This window comes from Dermacentor albipictus, chromosome 7 (genome assembly GCF_038994185.2).
Source record: "Dermacentor albipictus isolate Rhodes 1998 colony chromosome 7, USDA_Dalb.pri_finalv2, whole genome shotgun sequence".
NCBI classification, from domain to species: Eukaryota; Metazoa; Arthropoda; class Arachnida; order Ixodida; family Ixodidae; genus Dermacentor; species Dermacentor albipictus.
Genome location: NC_091827.1, coordinates 104,490,741 through 104,508,039, shown reverse-complemented (window position 1 = coordinate 104,508,039; position 17,299 = coordinate 104,490,741). Strand labels below are relative to the sequence as shown.

At 43.1% G+C, this 17,299-nt stretch overlaps 1 long non-coding RNA gene across 1 annotated transcript in view; it reads left to right on the top strand.

Annotated features, from left to right (window-relative positions):
* Positions 1-17,072, top strand: part of LOC135913998 (uncharacterized) — a 188,533-nt gene extending 171,461 nt beyond the window's left edge. The window contains exon 3 of the long non-coding RNA XR_010568189.1: positions 16,717-17,072. This is a non-coding gene — a long non-coding RNA (uncharacterized lncRNA). The remainder of the gene's footprint in view (positions 1-16,716) is intronic.
* Positions 17,073-17,299: the final 227 nt, after the last annotated feature.

Genomic DNA, 17,299 nt, shown 5'->3' with positions numbered 1-17,299 from the left:
CACTGCCTGAATTGTGGTTTTGCCGTTAACTTCCAAGGCCAACGGACCTGCCAATCTTTCGGTAATTTCCACCTGTATTTAGCTTGCCTTCAAGTACTCGGCGCTACCTAGTGCCACCACCACAAAGCCTGCACTTGGCCTGCAAAATCCACAGTGCGCGGTGTGGGCGAACGTTTAGGAACACGTCGTGAGACAACCATCTACCTGACTCGCGCTACTTTATGGCATTGGCGCAACCGAAAAATCGGCTTGGTGCTTGCCAGACGAGAATCGTGACACGCCTGAGCGTGATAGCACAGAGAATCGTCCCCTCTTTTGCCCACACCAAGTCGCACATATTCAATTTCCAAAGTTCGCGAGAGGCTCGCTAAAGACTGACCAATACGTTTTTAAAGTGTTGGCTTGACAGACGTTCATCGAAATGCGGCCCATACCCAGTGAATTGGTCGCATAGCCTGCTAAAGCATCGAGTTTCTCTCAGTGAGGAATTCTTTTGGCGTGGCTTTCACTCCATTCTGCATTAAAAAACGCATGGGGTCCTATTTGTCATTATCGAGAGGCACATTCCAAGAGCCGCATACCTAGACACCAAAGCCTGGGTAAAAGACGTTCATTGAAGGGCGGCATACTCCTAATGGCACAAAATCAGTGACCCCAGTTGGTGTCAAGAGGGATCATTGAAGACCAACAAAGACCGACAGATACGCAGTCAGTTCTACAAGTTGGCGTCAAACAAAGGCTGTCATTAAGCAGTGGTACATACCCATCCCATATCTACAGGCACCCATGTCAGCGCGAAAGGGGTTCATTAAAATTCAGCTCATGCCAAGTGTATTTTTGGTGCAGCCTCCTGATGTTTGGGGCTGCCTTCTTCGAGGATCCCGTGTGGCCTCGGTTTGATTGTCATTGTACCATTCTCATTGCAGAGTGGCAAACACGTACTTACACGTGTCTGTTGACAGAAGTTGGTATCAAAAGAGATTCATTGAAGGCCAGCGAAGACCGCTTTTCCCATACACAGTGCTGCAAGTTGGCACTACCTTTACAAGTTTCATTGATAAGCGGTGGACCTCCACTCCCACATCTACAGTGATCCATGTCATTAGGAAAGAAGTTTGTAGAAGAAAGGCACAGATATACACATTCCCACATACTCAGTGACACAAGTTAGTCCGATGGTTGGTTACTAACTCTGTTTCCTCAGCCAAACACCCCAATGCTGAACCATTAAACCACGGACTAAAGAGTAACCTAGGTTTGTGGGAAAACGGTGTGGTACAAACATGCATAGCAATACAGAGAGATAGATACTTAGCCCCCGGAAAATCATTGAATTACCCTAAGAATTCCAAAGTAATTATCGTTTATATTTCTAAGATGCTGGCTGGAATGGAACCCACGTTACACGGGCTCCTCAAGGACGGCAAACCAACGCTTTGGCGGGTAGCGTCACAAATCCGCTGGATATGTTTTGCTTCTCAACCAACATCTTTCACGCCGGAGTTTTAGCGAGCTGCTTCAAGAATCCACTGGGTGACTGGTTGTCAACTTGGGTCACTGAGTATTTGCTACTGCGTGTGCAGCAAGGGAGAAAAGAATTGCCAGCGTCAGCACGCACAGCAATAAAAAAACATTCAACGAACTTCGGGAAATGGTAAATTAACCTAGAAAAAATTGGAGGGAGCTTAAGCTTCAATGTAAGAGTGTCACGCCATAGTGTTCTCGGACCTCGTTGACGCCTACACCGACACGAGATATTCTGCGGCAAGGGGCCCGATGTAAACAATTGTTGGCCGTTCCCGCCGGCAGTGCAGGGCAGAGCAATGGCTCTTACCCCTGTAAAGGCAGAGTCTACAAAGAGTGACTCATCAGTGGCCCATATCCCTTAAGCAAGGACACAGGGGTTTTTGTGTGAGTTACCCCATAGTAGAATGATTAAAGAGAAGCTTTGCATGTTTAGGTAATTTCCGTCGTCCGCGACCAACCCGCGAACGAGATTGTTGGCGCCACTCGGCGCAACAGCGAGAACGCGCTCGTGCCACTCCTCACGCGTTGTCTTCGTCTCCTTGATCAGCTGGCTCCCCTGCCGCTCATTGTAAGGAAACTATTGTCTTCATTATGATCAACTATTATTACCTTCAATGGCTCAAGCATCGTTGTGTTCTTCCAGAGATGGCTTGTTCGCGTGCCTCGCCGCAACTTCTTCTAGGCGCTCGTACCTATGGTCGCGCAATCGTCGTCATCCTATATTCCACAGCTGGTTTCCTTACCGCTCATCATTCCAGCGCAGAGATTTATGTCTCTTCGGTCGTGGCAATGACAGGCCTAGTTAAATTTCTTGTTTACTTACGGGGGTATGAACCATTGCTTAAGGGGGCATGAGATAGACAGATATATTGTCTTATATTGGATTCATTTACCAACGCAGGTGATACGAGATTGTTTGTGCATGCCTATCTTCACGATGACCACCGATCAGGAAAATAAATATGCTCGTATCTTTGTTCAAAATTCTGTCAGCTCTACGTCTTGTGCTAAATAGCTTCGCTTGTCTCCCACCTTCACAAAGTCGAATGGCTCACAATTTTGTCTCGTATGTTCAAGTTATTTTCTCGTATATTGAAATATATACTCCAAAGCTATCATGTTTTGTACGGTGTGTGCAACTCGGACACTGAAAATTTTCTGACGCATCTTACTTTGAAAAATTCAATTCAGTAATGCAAATGCGCCGAGCGGAGGGCTTGCATGGCTGTGGTTCGGTATGATTCGGTGGCACCGGTATGAATCTCCGTGCCGCCGACACCGACACCGGTTTTTCTGTTACAAGGGGCTCTTTACAATATCGTGTTGAAGGATGCCTAATGCGGAATAGGCACATGACGTCTGAAAAACACGAATACCCTTTGCCTATACCCTAAACCCTATAGCCTAAACAAGAGAAAAGCATCATGGTGGGCAGAAACACCCTAAAAACATACTATAAACTTGAATAGATTGCAAATTTATGCAAAACAAGCCGTCTGCTGAGTCGGCGCATGGCTTTTGTCAAACGCGAATAGTTTCTGCTCGAGATGAAATGGATGAGAGCAAATCACCACTATAAGCGGAAAAGTTGTCATGATGACAAATTTAGATAGAAAAACAAAGCTCATCAGACAAACAAAATACCAATAAAAAGCAAGTCATCTTGACTTACCTTGATACAAAATTTATATCATTCAAAAGCACTAATCCCATGCAACTGATGAGATAAACGCCTATAACCAAATACCTGAAGATTTTCAGGGATTTTCTTTGTTTATAAGAGATATATGGACGTGAGGTAGACTAATGAAAAGTGAATAAGTAAAAAGTGAATAAAGTGAAAAGTGAAAATTGAAAAGTGAATTAGTGAATAATCGAAATTCTGGAATACTAAACGAAGCATTCGCACTTGAGCGTGAATGAAAGGAGAACATTTTCATAGAACATGCCAAACTTCCTTAGAAAAAAAAAACATATTCGTTCACTGTCGAGACAGTATTTGCGTTCTTACGAATTTTAAGGTGACAAATATTCTAAATGTCACTGTCATGCTACGCTATACCCCGCCTATATGCCTTCATGACCCTAATACACGAAATTCCACGGAGGGTGATGGCAAATCGCGGAAATAAAGAAAACATTCACCAAAAGTGTATCACATGCAAAGCTGAAGCTAGACTTTTCCGCCTGCCTTTCTTTCTTTAAATGTGACATTCTATTAGACGTCGAAAGAATGAAGGCGAACACGCCACCTTTTATAATTAAAAGGAAGTAGGGACCAGATTTAAGGCATGCGTATTGTACCATATATAGAACATTAATTATTACAATTGTGGCACTTTTTGTTTTAATTTAGTGCACTTCATGGACAGTTCATGTTCTCGTAAGCTGTCATGTTGTTCCCTGAAACGTTTATGGCATGGTGCCAATATATGCATAAAATTGTATTATATTCTTCAGCTCACACATGACTTGATTTATAATGTAGTTACTTTTTACTCCTATTTATGTATAATTTGCGCATTCGTCTCCTCAATGCATCCGGCCTTCTGTTTCGGCATGACCCACCCGTAAATATATGCGTATTTGAACCAATGTAACGCAACCACGATTATTACACGAGCTAAACAGGAATAGAAATAGTACCTTTATTCAAGAAAAACAAAGCTTGGAAACACTCTCTTTGTCATCATCATCGGAGGCTGAGGCGCAGAACTTTCATTGTCATTGTCAGCCTCCCAGATTAAACAATCTTCGGTGCCATGGAGCTCATTCTAAATTGAGCAGTTCTTAATTGGCCGCAGAACCGTGTCACACGGGAGGCCGCACCAGGCAGGCGACTCCTATTCGGCGATCTTCGATGCACACGCCCACATGATTCTTCCTGAAGTAGTCACAGCCCGGTTTCCTAGCATCCACTCTTCGTACAACTTCCGCATTCTGTCCTTGAACAGTTAATTTAGAGAAGCGTCTAAAGGATAGAGTGTGGAGATCATTCACCCGGGAATGACCGCCATTTTTGTGTACGCCTCAATGAGTTTTTTTGTTTGTTTTACTTCATGCGTCAGATGCTCGTGATAGGAGTCCAGCCCAACGATCGGGGAAAGATAGGGAAGTGCACCTGGTCGCCGGCACCACACAGATTTTATCCAATCGAGAATCAGGCACGAGTGCATCCAACCCTTTCCGTGGCAGCGCACAACCACAGTTCTTGGAAAAGTTTCCTTGGGGATAGTTGTCGCACTGCCGCATTGCCGATTTGCGTAAGTGGTATGTTCTCTGAGCGGAGAAGGGCTATGGCCTAGCGTTGGAACTCTTGCAGCTTTCCCTCCAACTCATCTGGTAGCTGTTGTCGAATAGAAGTCGGCTGCCACAGGAAGAAGCCACTTATCTGTATAAATCATTGCGCCCATGCATGTGACGCTTTGAGTGAGCCTCCGGGGAAGTCGATCGCTTGAGCGAGGTCTCTCGCCTTCTAGTAAATAAGCTCCACGCTTACTTCAAAGAAGCGGCTTTGCTGTTCAGTCAAGAATTCGGTAACCTTTTCTTCGAACTCTGCAAGCCTGCAATGACGAGGTCCTCGGAAGCCCTTCCATTTCAATTCGTATTTAAACAGCTCCAGGCACTGGTGCCGCCATCTGCGAATTGATGACTCGTTGACATCGAGCCTCCGAGCTGCGGCTAAGTTTCCTAGCTCTTTGTACATGAAAATGCCTTGTCGTTTTAAGCGAGTGTCATACTGTACGCACAGGGTAGCGATAACTTTGCGAATAATCGTGTGAAATCGACGAAGAATGCACGTTGACTTCGGTCGGCTTGTAAGGTACAGCTTTCCAACGTAAAATGAAAAAAAAATGATTAATATCGAATACACATATTTTTAGTGGTCAGCTTGGCTGTGATTGCAATTTTTGAATTTTCCATTACTTGAAGTCGGTCCTTTAAACCACGGAATTTTCTGACAAATTTAGCTTGCGTTACGACCGAGTAAATGAGGTACTGGGGCTATATGAGGCTATAGCAAATATACTTTAAGGCTGTTTCAAGCTTTTCCTGCAGCATCAAAAATCCCCGAAACTACAACCTGCAGTAATTTCATTATGCGCCAGATCTTTTTACGCTGGTTGCTGCTGTCTAATTGTTACGCTTTTGTTGTATATGATTTATCTCACTCACCCGCCTTGTTCATGAACCGTTTATTAATGTCGATCTGTGGAAAGCGGAATATCGTAATACCCCAATGTAAAATCGAAGCAAGTATAAATATAAAGGACGAAAGCTGCTGAAACGTACGCCATTCTGTAAGGCACCAATCTCTGCTGTACCGAACTACATTTTATTCAGCTCTGCCTACTCTAGCACATAAAAGAACGAATATTTATAAGTAAAAAGGCATGAAGAAAAAAATGATTTATTTTCCTTGTCTACGCGAAGCAGCCGGCCACCAGCATCTACGTAGAGATGTTGGACAAGACAAAATATATTTGGTGTTCAATAAAATTCATAGAATTACTAATTACTCAGCCGCAAATGTCTGGAAGCATAACAAATGACCAAAATAAAGGGAAATATTTTTGAGTTAAAATAATTTATGTTCAAATGCCTGCACAGCAGGCTCGGTTACCGAATAGAGATAATTGTCTGCGACGCTCTTATGAGTGACTTCGTTAAAGTTGACACAGCAAAAAAAATCAAAATTGACAAAGTTAGATTGCTGGTTTCCTTAAGATATGCTTTTAAATGACGTTCTGAATACCTTTCGAAGCTTTTCACTGAGACCGAGAAAATAAAACATCCCAGGACACTTAAGCATTCATGTGTTGGGAATGTGATAGCATTAATGTCCAACTGAAGGGCGCTGAGTGTTTCTTCAGGATTTGCGCTGCCAGTAATGTGCCATAGGGGTACGGGCTGACTAAGCCAGCAACAAGCAGCAGCCTGCGCTCCCAACACCGCGTGCCGCCGATGTCCTCCGCGACCAGAGGGTCTCCCCTCAGGAAAATCTGGCGTGCTAGCGCTGCAGCAGCGGTTTCCTTTCGCCCACTCGGCTCCCTCGAAAGGTGCTCCTGCTGAGAGCGGCAGTGAGGGTTAAGTGGTGTTGTGGTTCCCCTCATCCATCATACAACGACTGGCGCGACACGACAGCAGCAAGTGTTGGCTTTCGCCTTTCGCGCGATCTGCTCCGTCTACGTGCGCTCGAGAAGTGACGGCGCAGGCAGTGGGAATTCCGGTTGCGTCTCACTGCTTGAGACGATAGATGCCGGCTTTTTCCCTCAATGAGCTATTTCATGGTTTCGCATAAAAAAGCGTCTAGTCACAGGTCTGTTGTAAAGCCCTGCAGTTTGTTTCCATCTAGCTTTTAAAAATACAGCCCTTTTGAAACGTTCGTTACGGAGCGGCTCTATTGCAATTATCAGTCTAGCTCCATGGTTCAGGCTTTGTCCCCGTAGATTCATTAAGTGTTGTAACTGGATTGTGTTTACGAGCTTCATCCACAACAATGTGGCGATCTACATGCCACGTGCTGTTTCAGAGCCCACTCCTCACCCCTCGCCTGGAACATTTACTGAAGAATTCTACAACAGTGCATTCCAATATGCCAGTTGTGCACATCGGTCAGTGCAGTATTACATAGGCAGCAGTACTATGTCTGCGATATTGGTGACAGCGTCTGTGTCACCCGAAAATACCATAGCTTGCGAGCAGGCAGCTCTACTGAATCCTTGTATGCATATTCGAGTGCCAGTTATTGTTTTCTCAAGCCAAGGTACAATGATGCGCGCCGCGTCATCATCCCTTCCTTAACGTTCTCACTTTGAGCAGAGCCTTGCAGAGCATCCGCGGAGGGGCCAAAACTCGCCTCATCGCAAGGAGTCCCGCCGGGTGTCGAATAACCAATTATTTTTCTGACATGGTGCTTCTATTTTCGCGAGCGGACTCATAAGAATCGAAGGCACAAAAGATCAAGTACGTCTGCACTGGTAAGCTCTCGCAATGCTAGAGTCCTTCCAGTTAATTGTTGACATTTTACAGAATCTCTGCTTCATAGAGACAACAAAATTTTCGGCAGCAGCCACCTCACGATAAATCGCTACAATAGTGCGATCAGCATTGATGGGACATATCGAAACACCGAATTGCCGCCGCAGTACGGATTATGTATGAAATCACGCATGCAGCCGGAATCTTCTGTCGCGCTGCCCACCAGACAGGCTGCGTTACTCAGCAGTGCCACCGCGATGTCTCCGCGAGTTCCTTGAGCGCAGAAGGAACCAGCCTTTTTTGCGTTAATATACGAGCATCAGACGCGTGGGCGATTCCGCCCATGGAGCGGACAAATTTTCAAATCTGCTTTTGCCATAGAAGGGCGGAACATACAAAGTGTCACATGGTTACCCAAGTTCACGTGAAATATATTCACTGAGTAGCGTCCCATACACAGTGGTACCTACCCAGTGACCTTGGTTCGCATTAAAAGGGTCACTGCATAATCAATGCAGCACCTCATCATCAATGGCACATACCCAGCGGCCCAAGCAAGCGTCAAGAAAGTTAGTTGAAGAACGGCAATCACCTACTGGTACATAGCCACTCACCCAATTTGGCATCAAAGAAGTTCACTGAAAAGCAGTGCGTACCCAATGGTACATACGAAGTCATTCACTCACTGAAAGTTATTCATGGATATTCATTGAAAAGCGGCACTAACCCAAATTTTACACACCCTGTTCTGACCCCAGTGACTCTAGTCGGCACGAAACAGGCTTATTTAACGAAGACCGGAGATATATACACAGGCTGCATACCCACTCGCACAAGTTGGGGCTAAGGTTGGTTTCGAAGCTATTTGCTCTAAAATCGCAGCTCCATTCTTGCACCATTCGATAGCGGACTACCAAGTCATCCATGTTGGTGGGAATACGGTTAGATACATAAATGATTCCACACTTAAACTCCAGAACGTACCCTAATTGCCCAAGAAGTGTTAATTGAATTATTGCGCGATCAATCGTTCGGAGAAGCGCCATGGATGCATTTATGGCTTGATAGATGTCATGCCATGACACAAAAGCTATGTGTGCCGTTTCAACAACCTTCGTTTCAACGTCATAAAAATCATTTGGGGCCTATTGTTTTTAAAATGTAAGCTTACCAAAGTAGCAATTGGTCGAAATTTGGTCAACATACAGAATAACTGTTTAGTCCACAAATGATTCCATAAATATTTGTGAGCTCATCATTTATTCATTTGTGTTTTATAACTGTATTTATTTATTTGTTTATGTATTTATCAACAATATGGCAGGTCTCCTTGGCACAACAAGAGTGGAATAATTTAAACCTAAATAAAATATACAGAATGTGTGCACTTTAGAAAGATATAAAAACATGAAAAATTGGTATAGCTTTGTAAAACAGTAACTTTTGCCCCATAACAACACGAAACAGTGTTTAAAATGTTAAATACAGATCATTTCCTTCATCAAGGTTAGCTGCCCTAAATATATTGTCGGGGGAATAAAGACTTAGTTTTCGAGCTGTTGCTGTTGCAATAAATTTATTTACTACAGCGAGTGTTATTGACTGTCACGATTTCTCTGTGTTGTCATGCGGAGTACTGCATGGAAAACAGCGAAGTATGTATTCCTTTTCGAAATACACATGAGCTTCACATTTTGCAGTTTTATTGTACAGAGCTGCTGTAGAGTTTTATGTATACCAGTGCATGAAGTGCGGTGGAGTACACATGGCATTCCTTATTGAAGTGCGTTTGACCTTCATAAAGTACTTCACAGTTTTCTTGCAGAGCTGAAGTGTCTAGCGCAAGAGTAGACAGGGGGCAAAAAAGGGCGACAAGGACAAACCAATACACCGCAGGTTATTGTACAGTACTCCGTGCAGTACTGCGGATGGTTGATCTAGGCAGAATACTCCTAAGAATTTTGCACGGCCTATTTTTCTAAGTAATTCTAGTAGAGCTGCATACCGTTTGCTCTGATGATTCCGTTGGAGACGCTAGACCTTTGTGTTTGCTAAAAATGCACTAGACTGCTCTACACCGTATCATATCTAAACGGTAATTGTCACTTTTAGCGTATGGATGTGCCCCCCTGACGCGCTCCCCAACTTCTCTCAAATAAGCATATTATAACCACGAAGTTTATCTCAACCTTATTAAACATGATGTCGCTCCCAGGCCATACAATGGTGTTGCTGCTCATAGGTAAATCGCGCACCGCAAATAACTCGCGAAAAAAGTGTGCATTTTCTGATAGTTCGATGGGTGCTTATGATCAATGAGCTTTTGAAAGGTACTTCGCTCGCACATCTTTTCGGATCTACCTAATGCATACCTGCTACTCAACTAGCTTTCATAGAAATAAGTAGGTTTTCCTAGCAATATGTACTCCAGAAAAGTAAGCCATGTGAGATCCGAAATTAGGGTCAGACAAAAGGGAAAAAAAATGAAAACCGAAACACGACTTCACTGTGACTGGCAAAGCATCGACGGTACGTCAAACTAATTAGTTCTCCATTCAAGAAACCAGTATATACATGAGTAAGTAGTCGGGCGATTTGCGTATTTTCTCATTCTAACGAATTTGGCGTAATGGAATTTGGGCTATGTTTAATCCTTAACAAACATGTCTTACCACCCACTTACCAGAATCTGTTGTCGGAAAAACTCAGTTGAAATGACAACATACTATTACTGCTCTGAAAATCCAAGAACTCAGACCGACAACAGCAATGTAGACAATTAGTAAAATATTTGTCGCCCACGATGGTGCCTAGAAAACACCTAGAGCTGCAGGATCGGTTATTAGTCTCATGTAAAAAATTACATCCAACAAAACTTTCTAAGGGTGCTGCACTTTCCCTTGAATTCTTTCGAGTGAAGAGAACTCTAAAATATTAGCATAAATCAAGTCTTGTTCTTGACTTCAAGACAAAGCTTTTTCAAGAAACCATTACCATTGTGCAGGTTACGCGACAAGCTTTGTCGCGATTTGCATGCTGTAGTTGGTAGCAACAACGCCCGTGAGTCGTAGAGGGTAAAAGTAATTTTCTTAAACATGGTCATTAAAATTTTTCCAATCACGCTAGCTATCAATTGTGTGTGCTGCACCAAAGAGCTAAGGCCCATTTGACACGCGGTTTCACAAAGTGCCACGTACGTTGAAATGTTGCAGACAGATAGTTGCGAAATTCTGACAATGTCCGCTGAATTTTTTTCGAAAATGTAAAAGAACGTTGAAAGTATTTCTATATCATGAGCACACAGAAGCCACAGGGTGAAATATTACATCGTGTATTCTTTCTGATGGATTGCAGTAAAGAAAACAATCACTGCCTAATGATTGGCGAAAAGAGAAACGGAGGAGTCCAGCCATGCGTTGACTAAAAGGGCAGCCAGGTTGAACATGCCGCGGGGTTTCAAAGCAGTCCCGCAAACATCGTGTCATACATAAAGCATGCAAAAAACATGTTTGACTGTAAAACAACTCTACAATATTTCTTTTTAGCTTTTTTACGTATGCTATAATTTAGAATGGTTCTGATTCAGTTTTCCCTCGTGTGATAGGCTGCAGATAATGAAGAGCAAATTTCATGGTTTTTTTTTCTTTTAGTGGGTTTTGTGATGCACAATTAACAGAATATTTCTTTCGCGGTGAAAAAGTTACTTTAATACAAATGTCGTTCAGTAACTCAACGATTCATTCTATTTACTTTGCCTAAATGGGAAGGTCTCTATTTTTACTGCAAGAACTTATTTCAATGAAAGATAGATTGTTTCATATTCAGAAATTGTTGTTTTCTCTGCTTTTGGTCGAAGATTTATTTCATTCCAACTTTAGCGGAATTTATTCCTGCAGGGTAAAATAAAAAAAAATTCTTATCGATGCTGTGAGTGAAATTACATTTTTCACCTCTATGCTAACCTTAATTAACAATTGTATGCAGCTTGACCCACAACGCAAGTATATGCACATAAATATCGTCCGGATGATTCACTTGGTGTTAGCTTTTGATTAAGATATAGCTGTCCCTAGGGTCAGTCATATGCCTCTTAGCGTATGAATATAACAACTGCTAAGAACAATAAGTACATCATTTGTTTCTACTTCGCTACTTTCCAGTCGAGAATGCCCTGTCATGCTTATAGCGCACATGCTGTTCGTGACGAAGTACCGGGCTCGCAGCCTTAAAGGAAGTAAATGTGGACAAGACAGATGAAGATTATTGTTATGTGGTAAGATGCCACCCAAAGGGAGTAATTTTGCTGAAAAGTGTGTATGATTTGTTGCAACCACATCCTTGAATTTGACTCTTTCGCACTGCATGAAGGCTGGCATCATGAGAAAAGTAAAAAATAATCCCTCAATAAAATGAACTATGGAACAATATGTTTTGTGTAAACGTACGGAAAGCAAATAAACAGCATGTTTCGCTTAAAGGAAGAAACGCAAGCTAGCAGAAGACAACAGACCATCAAATATATGTTAAAATGTCATACGTTTCTCGTTTTACTCGAAAAAAGTATTTTTAACATTGTAGTTAGTGAATGCACGGCTGAAATTGTCACGTTTAAAAAAATACGCCGGGTTTGCTCATTCGGGCAGATACACATTTCTGTACCCTCAGAAAAGTTCTGCCTAATAGACAAACGCTGCATAGAAATGCAGCGATGAGCCCTTATATCAGGATTGTGAAGTTCTAGCTTTTCTGACTCCCTGCCAAGTTTATGGCGATGATATAGCTAAGAAATCGCGCAAGCAAACGCTTCTTCTCTTCTTTTCTTGAAAAGCAAGCCAACATCGGGAACATTAGACACAGTGCAGACTACAAGCATGGCTTGCTGCGTTGTCGGATCGCCTCATTTCCACTGAATAAACGCGTCCCCCCCCCCCCCCGAAAAGAAAGTCTAAAAAGGAGAATAACACTCAAAGTAGACGAGCGCAGTGTGCTTGAATGCTCGCCGAATACAGGCGCTGTTCTTCTAACGGCACAGAGGCTCTGCCAGCAAAGTTGACGGAGCCGCCGACAACGGGATGACGCATTTGTAGTGATTACTTTTTTTCCCTACAAAAAGAGACTAATTGTCATGGACCTCCACTGTCCCCGACTAAGTGAGCGCGGGAAAAAGTGCCTCTTTCAAAGGAAACAGCCTGCGCCAAAGGAAGTTGAAAGACTTGAAACAGCTCTTTAACTACATGTACATATTTTGGCGACTGCAAGCATAGGATGACGGAAACACGACCATTACAACTGGGATGAACGGAATGTACATAGTGCTTCTTTGGGGCTTCCTGCCTTATTTTGCCCTAAGGGGGCTTACAACCATATTAAAAGAGGTCACACCGAGGCTGCATACGCAGCAGGGTAACAAAAAAAGCTAATAGTCAACGCATTTATTAAGAAGACGAGCGATATAGGTCAGTGGTAATATCACTGGCATTACAGAGCTATACGCCAACAAAATTCTTCCCTGTGTGGTCCATTTGAAATTTGTGAAATCACATCAAGAAACAAGTGTCGCAGTGAATTGTCACAGGTTTATTTAGTTGGGCCTCTCGACTACTGTTTTCTTTAGCTCCTAGATGCCTAAGTAAAACACAAGGGTAGCAGTACCATCGTCTTATATGCATTAATTATTACAAATGAAAAAAAAACAGGCTACCCGCAAAATAGGCATGACAAATTGTCTCTAACGAAATGTTCCTGCAACATGTTTTAGCCTAAGTGGGATTGTTTTCGTAGGTATAAGTCTGATCAAGCCTAACAGCATTCTGATCTTGTCTGGCAGAGCGAGTTTGCCATCGTATGTGACGCGGGTGGTCTTCCAAATACATGATTAAGCGCGACTGAAAACAGCGCTACACCTTACAATGGATAATAACACGGCTCTAACAGTATGTGCAGCCAAACGAAAAGGAGTAAGTGAACTAACACTATGCCTCTGCCTTGTTTGTGGTAGCCGATAGATGACGAAGACCCGACCAATTTCGTAGATGGATCGCCCAAATGAGGGTACTTCCGTTTTTTTCCACAAATAATTACTTATCAGACGTTCAAACTAACCACTGTGGTAAGTGCAAAGTTGGCGCTCCAGGATTTGTACTTTGTTTATTGTTCCACACAGATTTTCGGAGTGATAGAGTTAGTGCATATATTTCGGTCATGCCAATAAGGAATGGCGTATCCGGCGAAGACTTTAGTGGTCCATCACCTGCATAATTTCGGAAAGGTGCCGTGAATTAATGTTGCGGTTTGCGTACGAATGTTACGTGTTGGTAAAGTGGGTGTTTCTCTTTGTCAGGAGTCGACTTCAAGTGCCCTGCGTAAAGTGTGTTATTTAATATTAGGTGGTTATAATCTGCATCGCTAGGCATCGAACCGTGCCCTTCTCCGCCTCTTCAGTCATAGAGTTTTACACAACAAGAGAGAACTGTGGCGCTAGTGTCTACGGGACCTGCTACCAAGATAGTACAACCAACATCGAAATAATGGGCAGTACATGGATTTTCCTTAACCTTGTCCTTCTTGCTTTAAATGTCTCCATCACTTTGAAAGGTGAACATTTTGTAGAAAGTACTTCGTTATAAGTAGTTTAGTAAAATTGATTAAAAAGAGGAGAGAGCCTGGCCGCTTCTCCTTATTCTACATCGAAAAGGCGAGCGATGCCACTCGGGCAAGCTATCGGATTGGCTGGCCACTTGAAGTCATGTGGAATCCGTGAAACGTGCGTCTGCTTTAAACATATTTCGCATGTTACCACATTATTTTTTTTGCGTACACGAAACATCAATACGCACATACAATAAATGCCAACGTTTCTTCGGACCAATGGTGCATTACCGCTTGAGAATGAATGCGGATCGTCTGCTATAGCCGTTGTCTGCGCACGTGCACTTGTGCGCTTGTGTGGGGCACGCAGAAAAATGAGTTTTCCCCAAAATACTGGGCATTGCAGAAGTTTCCTCAAATTTTAACGAAAGAGGCGAGGGGAGAAAAGAATGTGACAAAGGTTACGAACTGTACAGTCGCAACGGCAGCTCGTTAATCGCGAGGGGTTCATTCGACGTAGATAGGTGCAGTTGTGGCTTCCTCAGAGACAGGAAGTTGAATGGTAGTAGCATTGTATTATCCTCGTCCATCACGGCGGGTGTGTGCAAGCTATAGAGACGCGAGTGCTGTACCTCCGTATCAACGCAGAGACCACCCGCGCAACTACAAGTTCCGCATTTCTGGGAGAGCCAAAATTATGTGTATTTTTGGCAAAGGGAAGAAAACTAAACAAGTCGAGATTGCGGAGAAATATGTTGCTAAGGTAAATGAACATGCTTCCCATCTTGTCAAAACGACTCTCTGAAACCTACTATCTTTAGTAATTTAGTTCCTTCCGATATGACGGATAAGAGAAAACGGACGCAAAAAAAAAAATCACCATTTATGGTAAATAAACAACAAGCTACCAAGTGCCAACAACCTTAAATTAGCTAGAAGATAATATTCTATGACTATGACTAGAAATGCATTCAAAAATCACGTGAAGGAATTGTTAGAAACAGAGTGTTTGAGAAAGTGATTTTGTAACATAAATACATCACAATTGTCTTCTTTTTCATTTTTTACAAGTATACATATAAGTTAATCCTCATAGGCTGCTTTTGAGCGTACCATGTGTGTGAAACTATTTATAACATGTTTTCGCTCCCTGCAGATGAACTGCCACTAAGTGATGTACAATACGAGTATGTGTTGCAAGTACAGAGGCCCATGTATGACGCTGCGCGCCTTTTGCTCTTGCACCTTTCTTAGAGTTTTATTCACGATCAAAAATAAATGGTCATTTATTAAACATTCATTCATTCATTCACTCTCGCATTCATTCATAGTGGTAACGTCTCGGACACTTAGACAGAAAGTACGCATTGGATTCTTTATGTCCGCAAGTACTTTTTCTTATATTTATTATTTATATCTCGAGTCAAGAAAATTTGCTTAGTTACACACCTCCGCCTCCGCACATTCGCACCTGATGGCCCAATGGCGGCAGCAGTTGCTTGGTTCGCTGACGGTCGCAGAGACCGTCAGCGGACATTATGCTGAGGAGCATAATGTAGAGACAACTGTGAAGGTGTGCTTTATGTATGTATATATACATATATGTATATATATATATGTATATATATATATATATATATGCTTGCAGGCTATTAGCTAGCCGGAATATTATCGCGAACAGCTACTTTATAGCTCGTACATTCCGTATGCGTTCCCAGGAACAGAGCGTATGCCTGCCGATGTGCGCCTTTCTTTCGCTTCATTTATTTTAGCGCAAGCCTATGAACATTCCGCGCCGTGACCCCACGTCTTCATTGGTGGCCCGGAGCACGTGGTGACATATCATTTCATTTATTATCACCTTGAATGCCAGAAATCTATACACAAGGGGGGAGAGGGCAATAAAACATGTGTGAAATGGTTAAAAACGTCGGAATAAAGCGATCAAAGAGACACCTTTCATGCTGTGTTCATCGCGCCTAGAAGATGAACTTCATATATTGCATGTTCCAGTAACGTTAGCCAAGCGATTCAACAAAACAAGTTATTAAAACACACCATAAAAGGTAAAATTGTATGATCTGCTGCGTTCGGTCGTCTGCATTCTGACAACCGAACACAGTATGTCTTAAAAACCGTGCTTTCTTAAGATTTTTTTTTTCGTTCGATGGCTTGGGTAAAGTTCAATGGAACACTTTATATACATGTAAAGAATACACATTCATTTTACTGATAGCATAGCGGAATTAGCTTACTCCTCGCACGATCCCCTTGTTAGAGGCATATACATCTCAATCCACGCCCATATCATTCATGTATATAGTAGGCAATCGTAGCCACCAAATGTGTTCGTCGTAAATCTCCATATTGAGATGTACCAACTGTACTTCTTGATAGTCTTACTAGTTTTGTGCTTCGTATATTTTTAAGCTTTACGTTATGGAACATAATGTTACGTAGTTGCTTGTGCAGCTATAGAAATACCTAGTGAGAAGAAGAGGAAGATGATGTGGCGATTACATCGATCAGCCGCATCATTCAGTCCTATAATTTCGAGCTACGCATTGTCCCAGCATGTGTATCCTACGTAAATAGTCTCCCTCGTAATATTTGGTGCAGGTGCGGAGTGCAGGAGCGTGGCAAAGGTTGAGTCCCTCACAAGGGAGTGGTGGCGCTTCGAGAAAGCTAAGAGCAAACGTATCGCATACCTCTTCGATCAGCTACACAGTACAGCTGCCACCTACTCCTGCGATGGCCTACTAATGCTACGTCAACAGTCAGCATCACCAAGTTTGACGCAAGCCATCCGTCGCGAGCTCGGGGCCACGGCTCCAAGGAGTCACGGTCCGCAGGCACACTACGGCTTCACCAGCTCGCTCATGCACGCCGTGGTCCGGCAAGGGCTTGCAAATATGAACATTCATCTAACCATTGGCCAGCACTCTATCACTGCCACCCCTGTCATCGCTGGTACTGTTGCACCCATACCAAATTCAAGCCTACGTTAAAGGAAACTATTGGAGTGGCAAACAGGAGACTACAGGCCTATTGTTTTGTTCTTGCTATATTTTTGTATGAAGCCGCTATGTCTGCGATGAGATTGCCTGTCGCTGCTGCGTTGTGTTTCCGGGCTGCGGCCAAGTCAAGCTGTTTAGGACAGCTTTTTCTGCAGCTCCCATGTCTGCATTTCTTGAGTCAGAAA